General features: G+C 41.8%; 1 pseudogene; it reads right to left on the reverse strand.

The window, feature by feature from the left end:
• Positions 1-258: 258 nt before the first annotated feature.
• Positions 259-2985, reverse strand: LOC146180379 (uncharacterized; annotated as a pseudogene).
• Positions 2986-6708: the final 3723 nt, after the last annotated feature.

Genomic DNA, 6708 nt, shown 5'->3' on the forward strand with positions numbered 1-6708 from the left:
CATCTTCTCTTAAGGCAAAGCTTGAGCGTCCCTCTAATTTTTAGGTACGTAAACACTGCATGCACATCAGACAGAAAAGCCAAACTTCTTTTTACATCCATACAGAAGAAGGAAAAAAAATATTCCCAGCTTGGAAAGGAAACACAGTGAAGCATCAATTTGAAACTTCATATACTTTCTTCACAGCGGCTTCTGAAAGTATGTTACAAGGAAAAAAATTATTCCCAGCTTAGAAAGGAAACACACTGAAGCATCAATTCACAACTTCACATACTTCCGTGACAATGGTTTCTGAAAGAAAGTTTTGTGAATGCCACTCTTATCAGTGGCTGCAAAGGCATAGTTCACGAGCAGCGGCTTTATGAATCTTGAGCGCACCAACTTAGCTACATCATGATGGTGCTGGCTGTTGGCGCAGTGAAAGAGGCCAGACTTTGAAACAGCTGGTACAGAGCGTTTGCAGTGGTTTGTGAAGCGTTGGGCATTTTTGAAGTGCTGTCTGGACAAATATCCGCAGGGTCTCCAGGACATGAAGCAGGCTATCTGAGGGGTATAACAATCCACCTCTGTCCTGGTGAAAAGTGAGCATTTGAAGAGGCTGCTTTGTCAAAGGTTTGGTGACGATTGCACTGCAGCTATCACATTGCATATGCTCCTTAACAACACGGGAAATATATCCACCAACATAAACTGTTGCTGACACTTGCAGTGTTGCAAACCTTGCCACATCTGGCTGCTTTCGATGTTCCAGTACATTTACAGCTTGCTTTGGAAGCTCAGCTGAGCTTTTCGACACCTGTGGAGTTTAGAGTAAAACACCCTTGGATGGTCCAGGCTCTTCAGCGCGAAGAAGGTTACTGTCCAGCGACACAGCTGCGATGCCCGTCTTCAAAACTTTTTCTAGCCCCGAGATCGCAGAACAGACATCCAGCTGGTCATTGCAACCCACCGACCGCCTTAGGGTCCCAAAAAATGATTCGATGGGGTCACTGCTAAACTTCCTTGTTAATATAAAAACCAAACTTTTCTCTAGTGAGAAGGTAGCAGACGCAATGAACAGTAGAGTATGTCGTAAGCAGGAGCGCTTCATATGTTTCAACCGTAAGGAATCCACGAGGAGATGATGTATTGCTCTTCAACTCCTCCATGTGCAGGGGAAACGTGATTTCTAGCCACTCAAGGCGATCATCATCTGGGCTGTCGTAGTGCCTCACATCAGGAAAGCGTTGCTGGACATGTTGCACAGTGTTGCTTTTATCATGCAAAAGGAACCATCGATACAAATTTCGCATGAAGGTTATTGTCGGGCCTGCAGCAGCAAAAGCAGGATGGCAGCTATGGCCCGCTTGCGTCATGAGAACTTCTAGTGCTGAAGTAACCTCGGAAGAGAATACCTCCACTGCCCTCTTAACATTCATTTTTCTCAATGTTATTGGGGTAGATGTGTTTCCTGCTTAGGTTCCTCACTGGCCTGACCAGCCATGTTTTTTGCATTTCATAGAGTTTTTTTAGGTGGGAAGAATACACCTCACCAGCTTTGCCGAGGTCTCGTGACAAAAACTGTGACCGCACATTTTTCATTATGTGACAGTAATCGAAGCTTAGGAAAAGTTCTCGGTCGGCATTGTATGGGTGTTGGATTCTATAGGTCAAAAACCCACCACAGAGCTCTTTCATAGCATTTACGTTGATTTTGTGATTATCTGTCACCAGGCGCACTATTTCGAAGCTAATTCTTCCACTTTTTTCATCACAGAGAGAAGCAACCTTGATAGCTGAGAGCCGCTTAACCCTTTCGTAAAAAAGTATGCAAAAGGAATCTTATAAGTAGTGCTGAGCCCATTTATCACAAAGCATAGCAAGGAGTTTGCCAAAACAAGCTCACTGTCAGGTGAATTTGCTATGCCCATGTCAACTTGACCAACGAAGCAATCTCGCTGCTTGTTATATTGAAGCATGGGCTTTATCCGCATCTCATCTACTATCAGTGAGCAGGTTCTAGATTGGGGTGCATCAAGCTTCTCTAATTCAGCCTTCAGCCTGGCTTGCACTAAGTGGTTGACACCTGTCTCACCCGAGCTGCTCCCAAGGTAATTCAAAAGGGTAGTTCTGCTAGGTAGCTTGAGTAGCATCTCCCTCCTTTCGTGCTCGTAAGCTTTTGTGGAGAGGTGGCACAGCACGATGCAATGGCGCACTACGTCTTCAGTCCAAGTTGGATTTTTGCGGCTAAAGTTAACAATTTGATCCCATAAAAAAAGAGCTGAAATATTCTTCTCTTCTGCCTGCTGACGAATGTACTGCAGATTACCCAAATTGCAATCATTTTTCAATTTTTCTAGCTCTGTTTTGTAGTGGTCTACAGTGCGTCGAAGCTTTTCAACCTGTTTTTTGAGATCCCTTTCTCTGTGTTTCAATCTTGCTCTTTCATTTGCAAGTAAGCTGGACACTCCAACATTCACTTGAATTGCTTGGTGTGAAAAATTCGCATGTGTACTATTTGGAGCCTCCTGCGGTTCCTTTTCATTTTCAGGTTTGGCCTGTTCATCTCTTTCTGGATAAGACGGGCTGGCCTCTTGAGAATTGTCCTCTGGCATTTCTGCTTCTGTGCCGTCCTGGAACTTCTGCCGCTTTGTAGCCGGCTCAGGTTCCTTTTCGTTGGTTTTCGGAAACGCCATTTTCCTGATGCTTTCTGTACTCCTTTGATGTAACTGCCTTGGCTTCGTGTACGAAGGGTATTCTGGAAACAAGGAGGGCACTACACCTTCCTTGAGGCGACGCCGTTTGCCCTCCGCAAAGTCGGTTTCCTTGAAGTGCCGGCTACACACTCTTGAATAATTCGAGGTTGTGTTCGGCACCCAGTTGTCCCTCCGTATGGCTTTCAACCACTGCCCGTAGCGCCGTGTCCGCCGGAATTTTGTGGAACAAGATTCCTGGAATCTTGCTTTTCCCACCTGAGCGGCAACGTGGCACACAGCAGTATGCCATTAAGTACCTGCAAAGGCAACTGTCAGCGGCTTAATAATGCGCTTTGATATTACAATCGTATACTTAAAAAGTTCTGTGCAAGCACAAGTTCATCGAGCACAAGCACAACAACAAAACTAAGGGCTGGCAGTCTGAGAAAATGCGACCACTAATACTGATCGAATTGTAGACAGAGTACGCCACAGGCAGATTTAGGCAGGCTACAAATAACATTATTGCTATCCAGACAAAACAATTCTTGGCTCACCGTTAGAAGGGAGCCGATGGTACCGCATGCATTGATCGTCACCGATATTTGGGTCCCTGACGCATGAATTTAGCGTCTAAGCAGTGCTGTCACAATAACGAACGCCAGTAAGGTTAAGTTTTTGCACGTGTGAGCCAAAGAGAGTGAATCATGAGTGTATAAGGTTCAAAATACGCGCGACGGAGCGACTGCGTGGTGCAGCCGCGGCGAATGCAGACGAACCCCAACGTGACTAGCGCCACCACTCGGCGCTAAGTGGCGTAGCAGCAGAGTCGCGTCGACGGCCGCGGAGGGCGCATCCGGCAGGCACAAAAAAATAGAGGAGGCTATGATTTTGCAGTTATATCATGGGCACATCTTCCATATATTCTTATAAACTGAGGCAAATTCCCATATTTTTTTTCACCTTTCCCACGACTTTTTAGTAGCCTGTATCTATGCGTAATCGAACTTTAAACACTATAATGCTCAACAAAAATATTGATTTATTTATACCACTCATTGCTTTTGATTACGATAGCGCATGTTACCTCAAATATCTCCATCACCGGCCTTGGTAGAACGAGAGGAAGAAGATGGTTTACACGGTTTGATGGAGCACTGAACAAGGGTAAAGGGGGTACGCCTCAGTTCGCAGGTAGAGCCAACGTTTCGCCAAGTGGATTTGTCTTCGTCTGGGCTTAGACGAAGAAAAGTCCACTTTTCGAAACGTTGGCTCTACCTGCGAACTAAGGTCTGCCCCCTTTACCCTTGTTCTTAGATGAATTTGAATTTAGAAAAAAAAATTATGGGAATTTGCTTCAGTTTATAACAATATATGGAAGATGTGCCCATGATATACCTGCAAAATAATGGCAAGCTAGGTTTAACAATTATTTAATTTTTGCAACACTAACGAAGCAAGAGTAATTAGAAAGGAGGGGGCAAGGAAAATCATTCTTAACATACTCAAAATTCCTTTCGATGTCCTATATAATGTGACTCATATATTTTGGCATATAGTTGTCTAGAATGCCTTGAATGTTTATACTGCATAATCTTCTTTGAGGCTGAGTATGCTGAAGTGGTGAAGAGAAACATGTTTGGGACATCCTGATGGCAGACATGTTCACACTCTTAATATGCTCAACTATACAGAACCATTTCCTACTATACATGCTTCAAGAGGAAAAGAGGGTAATCTTCAATAGTAGTAGGTTGCAGTTAGGGCAAAAGACAACTTACTTCAAGATGCAGCTAAATAAATCGAAGCAGCCTCTACATATGACGATGAGCTACAGCAATGAAACAACATTTTCACATTATTACCGTGAAAGCCTTAAATATTAGCCCAAAACACAGGACACGAACTCAAAACCTTCAGGTACTTACGTGGACATCACCTAGAGTTCAGTAAAGGAGGCTATTAGATCTCATTAACAAATTGGTTGCTTCCTATTCAACAAAGTAAATAGAATGTACTGTCATGCTCAATACGAGTTGCAACGCATCACGAGTGAATCAATTCTGGCATCCATGCAACAATAAATTAGTGAGCATTTAGGAAGAGCATGCAACTTGTAAAAATAATAAATGAACTCTGTTATCCATTTCTTCAATTGAATGAATAAATTGTGAGCAAGGCTATAGTCAGTGTATGCCAAGAACATAGCTTCTACTGCATCTTGTGCGTTGTAGTGCATATTAAGTGCGACAGTGCATTTTCAGAAACTTTTATGCAAGTCAGAAATGTATTAAGCACATGATGTAAAATGCATTACTAATATGCATGATATTTACTAGTGTAAGTTATTTAAGACTGCCGTCTTGCCATGCTAATACCTGCTAAGTAATTTTTTTACGCATGATAGTCAGGCACAACTAAAGAATGAACCAGCAGTTGCTCTACAAGTCCCTTCAGCAATTGCCATCAAACAGTTTCATGATGGCATGGTTGACCAAGTGCAGAGTGTTTATTCACCTTTCCTAGTCATCAAAATAAATAATATCAGTTGTGCAAGTTGTTCTATGGAACCCTAATATATACAAAGCCTCAGCAATGATTATATTGCTCAAAAACTACAGATGAAATTCTATTTATGTCCTAGCAACTAAAGGGCTTTATCCTTATAGTAACACTTATGTCTTAAATATGTAACCAGTACAGAAATTACAACACCCGATAAAAAGATTTTTTTACATCAAGAAGGCGCCAGGTGGATAGGAGATATTAAACACGAAGAACGCTCCAAGTAGTAGTGCCATTGCTTTCTCCATGCTTGCAATGCTAAAGCACTCTTCTTCATCTACTGCCAGCACAACTCGATGGATGTCCCCCATGTCTGAGCCTGCATGTGAAAACCACATTACTTCACATAAAACGTCATCACGGGTACACAAAACAATTATGATTTGCAACATACTTTGCATAATTAGGTACACGGACAAATATGAAATGAATCTCGAGGATAATAACATACAGGACTATTGTTTCTATATTAATATAAACTGTACAGTTGTAAGATGAGCAAAAACTCTCATCATGGTGCAGCCCGCCTTTCTTGATTCAGAACGAGTTTGTCTAGCAAGAGCACTGCTTCTACAAAATGAGGCTATCTATTAGCAAGAAAATATAGGAACGTTAAAAGTTCTTCAGTGGAACAGATGATCTCTTCTTTCAGCTACTACAGATTTAGTTTATCTTTCTTTAAAACAGAATGCTGTCATACTTGTTTTGCAAGAAACTTGGCTTACAACTGAAAAACATTTTCATTTACAAAATTATCGATCATTTCGACAAGATCGGCAGTCAAGAGGTGGTGGGTTACTAATTCTAGTTTCTTCAAAATTTTGTCATAGGGCTAAGATTTCTTTTCATTATTCTACTTTAGATTCTGAATTATTGGCTTTAGATTTTGAAATTCCAGGGTCCAGTCCGTTTACATTAGCGAATGTTTATTTCTCCCATGGTGTTCAGGACACGAGATCTCCAGACCACTTACTAGTTTATTGTCAAAATTCGGTTATTTTAGCTGGAGATTTTAATTCTGGCCATTATTCGTGGGGTTACAAGACGGATCTCTGCGGCAAGCGTCTGTGGGATTGGTTTTCAAACAATAACCTTAACTGCATGAATTCTTGCTTACCAACTTTTGTACGTGCTCACAGTCAATCTGTGATAGATTTACTTTTTCCAGCACTAGTGTTTCTATACTCAATTAGTCGACTGTTGATGGTGGCACCTCTACCTTCCATATACCTATCGTTTTTGAGGTTAATTGCTGCTTAACTCCTCCGACATCTCAGTTGAGATAATACGTTAATTATAACCAGTTTCACTCATTTTTTATTTCATTTCTTGAGTCAGTGGTTGAGGCTACGGAAGAGTTAAAATCGCAAACCTTATGCCAGGCTATTGCATCCTGTCGTAAGAAGTGTGAATTTTTAGTACGTGCATCAAAAGGCAATATATCAACAAAATGGTGGAATGCAGATTG

The sequence above is a fragment of the Amblyomma maculatum genome, chromosome 9 (assembly GCF_055883805.1).
Source record: "Amblyomma maculatum isolate TAMU_Amacu chromosome 9, ASM5588380v1, whole genome shotgun sequence".
In the NCBI taxonomy this organism is placed as follows: Eukaryota; Metazoa; Arthropoda; class Arachnida; order Ixodida; family Ixodidae; genus Amblyomma; species Amblyomma maculatum.